The sequence below is a fragment of the Eurosta solidaginis genome, chromosome 1 (assembly GCF_040869045.1).
Source record: "Eurosta solidaginis isolate ZX-2024a chromosome 1, ASM4086904v1, whole genome shotgun sequence".
Classification (NCBI taxonomy): Eukaryota; Metazoa; Arthropoda; class Insecta; order Diptera; family Tephritidae; genus Eurosta; species Eurosta solidaginis.
This window is the reverse complement of record NC_090319.1, coordinates 224,245,674-224,258,121: the sequence shown is the minus strand read 5'-3', so window position 1 is coordinate 224,258,121 and position 12,448 is coordinate 224,245,674. Positions and strand designations below refer to the sequence as shown.

Sequence of the window (12,448 nt, the reverse complement as noted above, 5' to 3'; positions counted from 1 at the left end):
TTACGGTGGACCAAAGTTTACCTATACCGGTAGAGAGGTTACAACCTCTTAAGTGCTCTTCCCAATTCGCCCGCTTGTGTTCGTCCACAAGCAATCTGATGCGTTGGTTTATATCCCTTATTTGGGGGTCGCCTGGATCAAGCTGTCTTATAAGGTCGCGTTCCCTCGCTAAGCTCGCGGCCTCCGCCGGGAAGTGGGGCCGGATTTCGGGAATTCTCCCGGCGGGAATGAAATGTGCCGAGGCGGATTCAATGACCTTACGGAAGGCACACTCCCCTTGGCGGGCATCAGTCGGGATAGGGAGGGCACAGCAAAGCTGCTGTCTGTTGCAGATTTATATTCTTCCCACTTTCCTTTTTTGAAGTTTATGAAAGTGCGTTTTCGGTGACGATGAAGTCGGCGGTACGCTCGAACGAAATAAGTATGGGCAGGTGGTCGGATGCCAATGTTACCATCGGCTGCCAGTTGACGCAGTTTACGAGTTCTGCGCTCACGATTGAGATGTCTGGCGAGCTATGACAGCTTCCTACCATACGTGTGGGGGCGTCTCCGTTTATTGTGCAGAACGTCGTTTCTTCTATTTGATCCGCCAACATCTCACCCCTACTGTCCGCCCGCAAGTTTGAATGCCATAGGTCGTGATGGGCATTGAAATCGCCTAAGATAATGCGATTGTTGCCAGTGAGTAAGGCCTCGATATTAGGGCGGTATCCACTGGGGCAGCAGGTGACAGGAGGGATGTAGATGTTGATGATTTCTAGATTTGCATCGTCTGATCGGACAGATAGGCGTTGACGTTCTAAGACATTGTCCCTGCGGTCGATGCCAGGATCAAATATATAATATTGCACAGAGTGGTGTATAATAAACGCGAGGCCGCCTCCATTTCCGCGCTCGCGGTCTTTCCTGTGGACATTATACCCAGAGCAGGTCTGCAATGCAGATCTTGCTGTGAGTTTAGTCTCTTGAATCGCAGCAATGCGGATGTTGTGCCGCTTCATGAAATCGACTATCTCCGTAATCTTCCCAGTTAGTCCATTATAGTTTAACTGCAGAATTCTGAAGTGCATGAGGGGTGACGCCGCCACTCTAGGGGTAAGTGACGGGTGACTACGCCTAGGTTGTGGAAGGCCAGGACGCAATTGCTGTTGTGGCCTTGGGACTGGGCGCCCTTGGGCAAGCATTGGGGTACCCGGATTATTTGGGTTTGCGACCTGGCAACATGGCGCGATGAAACCCGTCGAAGGGTTGCCGTCGCGGAGACCAGAACATCTAGGAAAGTGGCACCACCCAAGGCAGGAACTGCATTGAGCGGATGTTGCAAACCTATATATTCTGTGCTGGCAGACGGTGCAAACGGAGGTAGGGAGAGTCTGTTTCCCTGACCTGCACGATTGCTGCCAGAAAAGAGGGGGGAGAAGAAGACGGGGGCAGGGGCTGATGCTCAGCATTGCTACCAGCTCTACTACGAAGGTAGTAGTTATGAGTGGTATCAGTTGTTAGAGTTGTTGGCGCTGTGGAGCGCGAGCAGCAGCGGGTACTTGTTGTGGCTTGCTGAGCAGCGAGGCTGCTGGAAGGTAGTGGGGGCGCTTAGGCGTAGACTACGGGACGCCCTTGGGCGTGAGCAGCAAGGAGCCACAAAAGATGTATAAAAGTTACGTGGACGTCGGGTTTTGGGATCAAGCCCAGAACAACCTGTCCGATGCAACCATCCCCTGCACGAGACACTCTGAACAGAGTATGACCGTCCTAAAAAGATTCTTTTCTGGCAAATGCAGCAAAACCATTTCTCAGGACCGGGGTCAGGAGACGGACCCGGATTGGGTTCGATACTTTACCGGAGTAAGAGAATATGTAGCAGTCCTGCTGCAAGGAGCTGCTGGGAGGATGACAATTTGTGGGAGGGACGAAACAAATTAAATGGGGTCACACTGAAATGACAGTCCTTGGTCGGGAAAAACCCCGAGTCGCTCCGGTACATAGAACCGACTGCCTTGGGAAGCGCTGGCCTTGAGGTCGAATCGAATCTTGAATCATTTATCAAAAGGCCGATAAAAACAAAAACAATTTTTTTTTTCTTTAAACTTTCAAAAATTGTTTAGTTTTTTTGTTTTTTTTTTTTTTTTGTAACTTAAGCAGCACATGTAATCAGTTTAGGCAGTTCTCGACATTTGCGTAAAACCTTGTGTTTTTTTTTTATAATTTTTACACAATTAATTATTTTATTTCAATTTTGTCATTTTAATTTATGCCTTAATACAGCGCAACTGATATACTACGACATACGTTTTACTTGGCTCTAGCCGCAGACACGACCATCACTCCATCAACATCATCAAAAAACTGACTTTTTCCAATACGACTCATCGCGCTCTACCCTTTTGTTAGCTATAGCCTCCTCATATCATACTTGATCTACGGGATAATCGGATGATCTTGGACCTGCCTCGGCTCGCTGGTTGAAGACGGGCTGTTGCAGCTGGGCTTTGAAGAAGATGACAAACCAATTCTTATATATCTTTGACTTAAGACACGTTCGAGCTTTTCGCTGATATAGCATCGCCTTCAATGGTTCCGGCGATATGCAAATTAAAGTTACAAAAAAAAACAAATCTAATTCTCAGATTATAGTATTATAAATATATTTTCCAAATAAAATGTACGAAACTTTGAAAGCTAAGCTGTTGAAAGAAAAACAAAATAACTAAATCTCGGGACTAATCCCGATCTCGAGATTAAAATTAGATTGGATCTAGATCACCTGATTTTACGGTTGAGCCTGGCTTAGCGTACATAATGCCTGATACATACATAGTGGATGCTGTGTTATCATCCCGTCTTATGGGATATGGTAATGAGCGGATCGAGACCCGAATTTCCCAGTGGTAAATTTCATTTGGTCATCATGATAATTTTAAATAGCGATCTAAGATGAGCGCCCAGGATACCTCAAAATGTACTCAAGTTATCGTGTTTACGGACGGACAGACATGGCTAAATGAATTTATTTTTTCGCCCAGATCATTTTTATATATATAGAAGTCTATATCTATCCCGATTAGTTTATGCCGTTACGGATTGCCGTTATGCGAACAAAGTTAATATACTCTGTGAGCTCTGCTCAGCTGAGTATAATTATCGCAAACAAAAGGATAATAAAAATGTTTTGACAATTCTGTTTAGTAATACAATATATCCATATAAACAAAAGCTCGAAACCTTCAAATAACTTTTCAACCATAAATTCAAAAACAATCGGGTTTGAAACGGAAAAAAAAATCTAATTCAAACAAATTTAAATGGACGATATTGAGGGTTGCGTATGATTCCTCACCCCCTAATGTATTCGGTATCAGAAAGATACTTTGCTTCTACAAAAAAAGAATATTGTTATAGCTTTCCTTTCCAAAAAGAATAGCAAAAAATATGTAGGTATGTGTTTATAAAAAAACCAAAAGCAAATTACTGACCTAGGCTAAGGTATTATGTACAAAGGTATATGTGGATCGATACTTGCATATGTATATGTGTATAACGAGAAGAGTATGATTTTTTCTTTTGTGTTGTTTTTCTTCGTTATCTCACTCACCTGATCTCAGCACATCAGCATTGTAGGCGCCTTCAAGCTGTGGGGGACCTGTGAGGGGGAAATTTTATATACATGTGTCTCTTCCTATTCGTACAAATACCATGCATTCATTGCCTAAGTAAGGTTCAATGGAATTTTGCAATCAACTCCACGCTCACTCATTCGCGGTAGCGGGCGTCGAGTGGGTCAAAAATTACGCGGCCAAAAAAAAAAATCTTTAACAAAGCTCGAGGAAAATAAATCCAAACAATATAGTTGACATACAAAAAAACATTTGCTTACTGCTAAAAATTTAAAAGTGGCTTTAATATGAAAGTGCGTGCAAAATTTTTGAACACTGCCAAAAAAAATGTGTGGGCCAACGAAAGTTACAAAAAAAAAAAGGTACCGAGAACTTCTTTGTCCGAAACAAAAATGTGCTTAAGTTAAGCTGTGGGGTATGTAGAAAAAAAAATTCATAAAAATAAATATAAAAAAATTTAAACATGCGTAACATATGGTACCAGTTATTTCATTACGAAAATCACTCAAGGACTGACTAATAATTTCCCGTACTCTACGTTCAATTACACTACCTACATGATTCGCTGAGGTCATAGGAGGATTTCTCGGACTCTGCGATTGACCACCGATGTGAGTGCTCGCAGAAGTAACTCGATGTTGGGGATTATCTAGGCCCTGCCTGTGTGCATTTCGTCGTTCTCGAGGTACTGCCCCCGTTCCTCGATTGTTGGAGAGGGCGCATGTTTGCCTACAAACCGGGCACGTTTGGTTGCTACCTAACCAGGTAATAATACACGATAAATGAAACTTATACTTGCATGCCGTTTCGACTTTTTCGGCATTAGTCAGAAAATTGTTACTACATATAGTGCAAATAGTGTTATTCATTTATCGGCTCCTCCGCTGGCCGAAGCCCTATCTGGACTATGAGTAATAGGCATATCGGTTGATTTATACGCAAAAAAAAAAATAAAATAAAAATTAGCTAATTAGTCAATTCGGCAACATCAACTATATACATATCTTTCGCAAAATGAAAGTTATTTTGAATTAAAGTTATTTTTATATGTTATAGGCTTACAATCAAAATTCAAAAATGCATAGTGATAGAAAGACTACTCTGTAGGATATTTGATGGCGGATAACCTACTGAGAAAGGAAAATGATTGTTAATAAAACGTTGTTGTTGTTGCTTCGCTTATCCCTGCCATGCTCGTATAAAATTACTAACTTACCAATTTACTTCTTCGGTTTGATATCCCCATTTGTTCTATGAGGATTGATAACCATCCTTAGAAGAAATATTTAGGTGAAACCCGATTTTACATAACGATATATGAATATAAAACCTCTTTTTAAATTTTTTTTTTCAATATGAAACTGAGGGTAAGATTAAGCAAGCAGCTAAATCAGAATTATTCTCTAAGTTCGACTGAAAAAAAGTATTAATATCGTATTAACTACGGAAACGTTAAGCCAACGGTATGAAATCAGGTATTCCCCGAAATCAAAAAAAAATCCTGTTTTATAACCTTTCCACTTTAAGCATAAAAAGAAACTAGAACAATCCTTAGTAAAATACGCGGAAAGAATTCGAAATAATCCAAACTCAATAAGTCCTCCTTCTTTCACTAAGGCAAAAAAAAAATTATCAATAATATAGGAGCTTAGACAAGGGTGTGATGATTTTAAATTACTCAGAGATAAGCTTTCAACCGAAATTTGCAATTCCTGAAAGATTGTTTAAACACCATGTCTGGCCCCATAGGTTGGGCGCCAAAGTTTTCTGTAACGAACTTTCTCCTAAATTAAGCTTCTCCTAATTGGTGCTTGCATTTGAGGCGAGTCTGCATACCTTGCTATGCTACAGCTTAGCTCAGGGAAAAGGGGTGGGCTTGCCTCGGTACTTACAGCGAAAGCGTTACTAAAAATTTAAATGTATGCAGAGAGAGATAATTCAACAAAACAAAAGAAAACCAACGAAATAAAAAAATTCCCGCAGCCTCGTACACAACTATCATCATTATATACGTCTAAACTGGTGAGGAATCACGCAGCAACAACGATAACCGAAAGAGGGAGGTGAAAGGTGGCATTTCCCCCTCTGTCTTTACCCACCCAACCTGTTAATGAATTACGTAAATTTTTGTTCATTAACCCAATATCATACTTACTCAGTTTACCATGATCTAACCCTACATTTCGTCATTCAATAAAGGCAACTCAGCAATTCATTTTGGAAGTTGTATACAAAAACTTTAAGAATTTCATAATAGTAGGAATTTACATATAATTGTGATTACAACTAACCTAATAGAGACTTCTTTCCCTTTTTTTCTCTCTTCAATAATAACTTAAAAGGATAAGGTTTCATTTATTTTGTTCTTTTTTTATTAATTACATTTATATCTTTTCAAAATCCTTAAGCCAATTTTTGTTTTATACTCCAAGCAAAAGTCTAAAAAAAATTATCCAATGCGTTGCAATTGGTTTCCTAACAGGATAAGAATCAAATAAAAAAAAAAAAAGATTTTCAAAATTATGTAATTATAATTACTTCCACCTATGTATGTGTACCATTAAACAAAAATAAAAGTTTCAATTAGGTATATTTACGTAGGTAAGGATGTACAAAATCTATAACAGAAGCTATATAAAAAGAATATATGCATGAAATTGTAAATAAACACTTACATTATCATCTTCTGCATCGATGCGACGATGGGCCCAGCGACGTCGATGAAGTTCAATGTTGCGTTGCGTTGATGATGTTGCTGTTGGTAAAATTCAGCGAATATATGTTTGATGCGCGACAAAAGAAAAATAACACCAACAAAAAACCAATTTGCTATAATCAAAGGGAGTATATGGGGCATTCCATCTCATTTCAACCAATTTTGAACCCGAACCCTTTAGAATTGGCTGAAAGTTTTTCTTCTTTTTCTAGCTTACGAAAGACGTTTTTCAGAAGTTTTTCAAATTTTTTCATCCAACTCAAAAAAAGTTATGAATTAAAAAAAAACACCGTTTTTGTTTTCAAAATGCTATAACTTTTTCAAAAATTGACCGTTTGGGATCTGTCTTTTTTTAAAAAATTTGTTTTTAAATTTACTTTTCGGAAAAAATTAAAAAAATTTTTAAAGTTTTTTTTTGTAATTTTTCAGTTTTTCGAGATTTTTCGAATTTCGCCCTTTTTTTCTCATAAAAAACTTCAATCAATTCTGCAATCATCCCCACTAATCCCGGAGTGGGCCGAGAATTTTTTTTTTATTTAATTGAAAAAAAACTTTAAAATTTTTTTTGTATTTTTTCCGGAAATTACATTTAAAACCATATTTAAAAAAAAATGATCCCAAACGGTAAATTTATGAAAAAGTTATAGCATTTTGAAAAAACACCGTTTTTTAAAATTTTTTAAAACTTATTTTTATATTAAAATTCTCGGCCCACTCCGGGATTAGTGGGGATGATTGCAGAATTTATTGAAGTTTTTTATCAGAAAAAAAGGGGCGAAATTCGAAAAATCTCGAAAAACTGAAAAATTACAAAAAAAAACTTTAAAAATTTTTTTAATTTTTTCCGAAAAGTACATTTAAAAACAAATTTTTTAAAAAAAGACAGATCCCAAACGGTCAATTTTTGAAAAAGTTATAGCATTTTGAAAACAAAAACGGTGTTTTTTTTTAATTCATAACTTTTTTTGAGTTGGATGAAAAAATTTGAAAAACTTCTGAAAAACGTCTTTCGTAAGCTAGAAAAAGAAGAAAAACTTTCAGCCAATTCTAAAGGGGTCGGGTTCAAAATTGGTCGAAATCGGATTGAATACCCCATATGTAACCATTTGTATGCTTCAATCAAATGTGGCAAAAGTTTGCTGTTCAGATAACAACAATCCATAGTTTAAGCCTAGTTAAGGCCATGAAAATGGTTAGAAGGGATTGGATGACTTTGTTTACACATATGTTCATGTTTGAATCACATTATTTAGCTTAAAGTTTCTTGCTGTTGTGCTTTTAACTATAAAGTGATTCCATTCAAAAACATTCGGAAAATGATAATTACGACAAAAAAATAAAAGGTTAACAATATTGAAAAATTTTAATTAAATTTTTTTTTGTCATAAAGAAAAATAAGTATAAAAACAAAATTATATGCGTATTTGAACATAGCCAAAAATATTTTTAATTCCAATTCATTGGTAGAAATAAAAATTTTTTTATTTTTTTCCTACCGATCACCCTTTCTAACTTATTTTAGATAACATAATCTAAATTAATCCGCCTTCGGGAGGTTTCTCGGGAACGGGAACTGGGCCTGAATCCTCTGCTCATAATGAAGCTGCAACGATGCGCGCGGAAGAGGATTTTATTTTTATTTGGCTGCACAGCACTATGCAACTATTTGTAGCATCTGGGACATGATGGAACGTTTTCATAGATTTCGTCTTATCTTCATGTTTGTTTGTTTATCCAATCAAAATTAAATATATAATCGGAAAAAAATTAATTTTTTTTTCAGATTATTTTTCTCGTTGTAATTTTTTACGGTGTTAATTATATGACGTGACAGTCTTTCTAGATTTCTAACTTCCTTAGTAATTTCACTTTTTTTTTGTGTGTGGTTTATTCACAGAAATTCGAATTTTCGGACTTTTTCGAAAACGTTTGTAATTTTCGTAGGTTTTCTAATAAAATTCGATAAAGTTTTTTTTAGGTATAAGATTTGAAATTTTTATTCAAGTGTTTAAAGAATTCTCGTCTGTTCTACTTTTTTGCGAAAACCTTTTTCGGTTCGTTTGCATATCTTACAATCCCGTCTAGTTATTATACTCAGTTGAGCAGAGTTCACAGAGTATATTAACTTTGATTGGAATACGGTTGGTTGTACAGGTATAAAGGAATCGAGATAGATATAGACTTCTATATATCAAAATCATCAGGATCGAAAAAAAATTTGATTGAGCCATGTCCGTCCGTCCGTCCGTCAACACGATAACTTGAATAAATTTTGAGGTATCTTGATGAAATTTGGTATATAGGTTCCTGAGCACTCATCTCAGATCGCTCTTTAAAATGAACGATATCGGACTATAACCACGCCCACTTTTTCGATATCGAAAATTTCGAAAAACGGAAAAAGTGCGATAATTCATTACCAAAGAGGAATAAAGCGATGAAAATTGGCAGGTGAGTTGAACTTATGACGCAAAATAGAAAATTTGTAAAATGAGCGTGGCACCGCCTACTTTTAAAAGAAGGTAATTAAAAAATTTGCAAGCTGTAATTTGGCAGTCGTTGAAGATATCACGATGAAATTTGGCAGGAACGTTACTCCTATCACTATATGTATGCTTATTAAAAATTAACAAAATCGGAGAACGACCACGCCCACTTTAAAAAAAAAACAATTTTTAAGTAAAATTTTAACAAAAAATTTAATATCTTTACAGTATATAAGTAAATTATGTCAACATTCAACTCCAGTAATGATATGGTGCAACAAAATACAAAAATAAAAAACAATTTCAAAATGGGAGTGGCTCCGCCCTTTTTCATTTAATTTATCTAGGATACTTTTCATGCCATAGGTCGAACAAAAATTTACCAATCCTTGTGAAATTTGGTAGGGGCTTTGATTCTAGGACGGTAACTTATTTCTGTGAAAAAGGGCGAAATCGGTTGAAGCCACTCCCAGTTTTTATACACATTCGACCGTCTGTCCTTCCGCTCGGCCGTTAACACGATAACTAGAGAAAACCTCGATATATCTTTACTAAACTCAGTTCACGTACTTATCCGAACTCACTTTGAATTGGTATATAAAACGGCCGAAATCTGGCTATGACACGTCAACTTTTTCGATATCGAAAATTACGAAAAATGAAAAAAATGCCATAATTCTATACCAAATACGAAAAAAGGAATGAAACATGGTAATTGGATTGGTTTATTGACGCAAAATATAACTTTAGAAAAAGACTTTGTAAAATGGGTGTGACACCTACCATATTAAGTAGAAGAAAATGAAAAAGTTGTGAAGGGCGAAATAAAAAACCCTTGAGATTTTGGCAGGAATACTGTTCGTGGTATTGCATATATAAATAAATTAGCGGTATCCAACAGATGAAGTTCTGGGTCACCCGGGTCTACATTTTGGTGGATATGTGGAAAACGCCTTCACATATACAACTACCACCACTCCCTTTTAAAGCCCTCATTAATACCTTTAATTTGATACCCATATCGTACAAACACATTCCAGAGTCACCCCTGATCCACCTTTATGGCGATATTTCGAAAAGGCGTCCACCTATAGAACTAGGCCCCACGCCCTTTTAAAATATTCATTAACACCTTTCATATGATACTCATATCGTACAAACATATTCTAGAGTCACCCCAGGTCCACCTTTATGGCGATATCTCGAAAAGGCGACCACCTATAGAACGAAGGCCCACTCCCTTTTAAAAAGGCTCATTAAAACTTTTCATTTGATACCCATATCGTACAAACAAAGTCTAGAGTCACCCCTGGTCCACCTTTATGGCGATATCTCGAAAAGGCGTCCACCTATAGAACTAAGGCTCACTGCTTCATCATCAGTACGCTTTAGGCATGCTGCGCTAACCATTTATCTATACAGCGGTGGTTTGTATGACTGGGAAATTTGCTACTTCTATTCCTTTTTACCAACTATATTTATTCAGTGTTGCGCCATCTGGTGCAAATCACTGATAATGCTGGATTTTTTGTTTATTGTCAATTACTTTGTTTGACATTCCCAAGTGCTCATGGTTTATTAAATTTTCTATTTTTACTATTCCAAAAACAAAATACAATTTTTCAAATTTAGAAAAATTAAAAAATAACAATAATTATCATTAGAAAAAAATTATTGTTCTGGCCTTGAGCTCGAATCGAACCTTGAATCATTTATCGATAGGCCGATAAAAACAAAAACAATTTTTTTTCTTTAAACTTTCAAAAATTGTTTAGTTTTTTGTTTTTTTTTTTTGTTGTAACTCAAGCAGCACAAGTAATCAGTTTAGGCAGTTCCCAACATTTGTGTAAAACCTTGTGTTTTTTTTTATAATTTTTACACAATTAATTATTTTATTTCAATTTTGTCATTTTAATTTATGCCTTAATACAGCGCAACTGATATACTGCGACATACGTTTTACTTGGCTCTAGCCGCAGACACGACCATCACTCCATCAACATCATCAAAAAACTGACTTTTTCCAACGACTCATCGCGCTACCCTTTCGTTAGCTATAGCCTCCTCATATCATACTTGATCTACGAGATAATCGGATGATCTTGGACCTGCCTCGGCTCGCTGGTTGGAGACGGGCTGTTGCAGCTGGGCTTTGAAGAAGATGACAAACCAATTCTTATATATCTTTCACTTAAGACACGTTCGAGCTTTTCGCTGATATAGCATCGCCTTCAATGGTTCCGGCGATATGCAAATTAAAGTTACAAAAAAAAAAACAAATCTAATGCTCAGATTATAGTATTGTAAATATATTTTCCAAATAAAATGTACGAAACTTTGAAAGCTAAGCTGTTGAAAGAAAAACAAAATACCTAAATCTCGGGACTAATCCCGATCTCGGGATTAAAATTAGATTGGATCTAGATCACCAGATTTTACGGTTGAGCCTGGCTTAGCGTACATAAGTAGGTATGCCTGATACATACATAGTGGATGCTGTGTTATCATCCCGTCTTATGGGATATGGTAATGAGCGGATCGAGACTCGAATTTCCCAGTGGTAAATTTCATCTGGTCATCATCATAATTTTAAATAGCGATCTAAGATGAGCGCCCAGGATACCTCAAAATTTACTCAAGTTATCGTGTTTACGGACGGTCGGACATGGCTAAATGAATTTCTTTTTTCGCCCAGATCATTTTGATATATAGAAGTCTATATCTATCTCGATTAGTTTATGCCGTTACGGATTGCCGTTATGCGAACAAAGCTAATATACTCTGTGAGCTCTGCTCTGCTGAGTATATTTATCGCAAACAAAAGGATAATAAAAATGTTTTGACAATTCTGTTTAGTAATACAATATATCCATATAAACAAAAGCTCGAAATCTTCAAATAACTTTTCAACCATAAATTCAAAAACAATCGGGTTTGAAACGGAAAAAAAAAATCTAATTCAAACAAATTTAAATGGACGATATTGAGGGTTGCGTATAATTCCTCACCCCCTAATGTCCAACGGAATTTCATTTTGTTGTTGTTGGATGGCTTGTACTTGGTAATTGCGCTGCAACGGGTTCGAAACCGAACACTACGGGATATAATCATATACAATTTTTTTTTTTCTTGACTAACACTGCCCGAAACTTTAACTTTTCCGCGGCACGCCCACGCACTTTAAATTCAACTTTTGCAATGATTTTCTGAGCTTCAGTTTGACCGTGCGCTTACCCCGATTCGTAGCTCCACGGAATTTCCTACCACTTTCCTGGTTGAGATACATTTTGTCGATAACAGTGTAACGCAAGAACAAGTAGGGTTGCCGGTGACATATGTATCTATGTATCTTAAGGCTAGCGTAAAAGGCTCGTATCCGCCGATGGGGCCCGCCATATGGAGCTTGTACGTAAAAGAAATTCAAACGCAGCCTTCTATATGTCTTTTCCCTCTGCGATCCCAATGTGTGGCCCGACCCACGACTTAGTGCCGGGCAAGTCAAAACGTCTAAGTCAATGGTGGCTGGCTATGTGCAACACGTACTTGCAACTCTATATTTAAGTATCTGCTAATTAGCGATATCACAAATTCACTCATAATTCTAGGTTCTAACAAAATATCACAATTTTAGTAGT

The 12,448-nt window shown here is 37.0% G+C and overlaps 1 protein-coding gene across 4 annotated transcripts in view; it reads left to right on the top strand.

Annotated features, from left to right (window-relative positions):
• Window positions 1–12,448, top strand: part of Cad86C (Cadherin 86C) — a 2,678,031-nt gene that overhangs the window by 1,040,177 nt on the left and 1,625,406 nt on the right. The window lies entirely within an intron of this gene.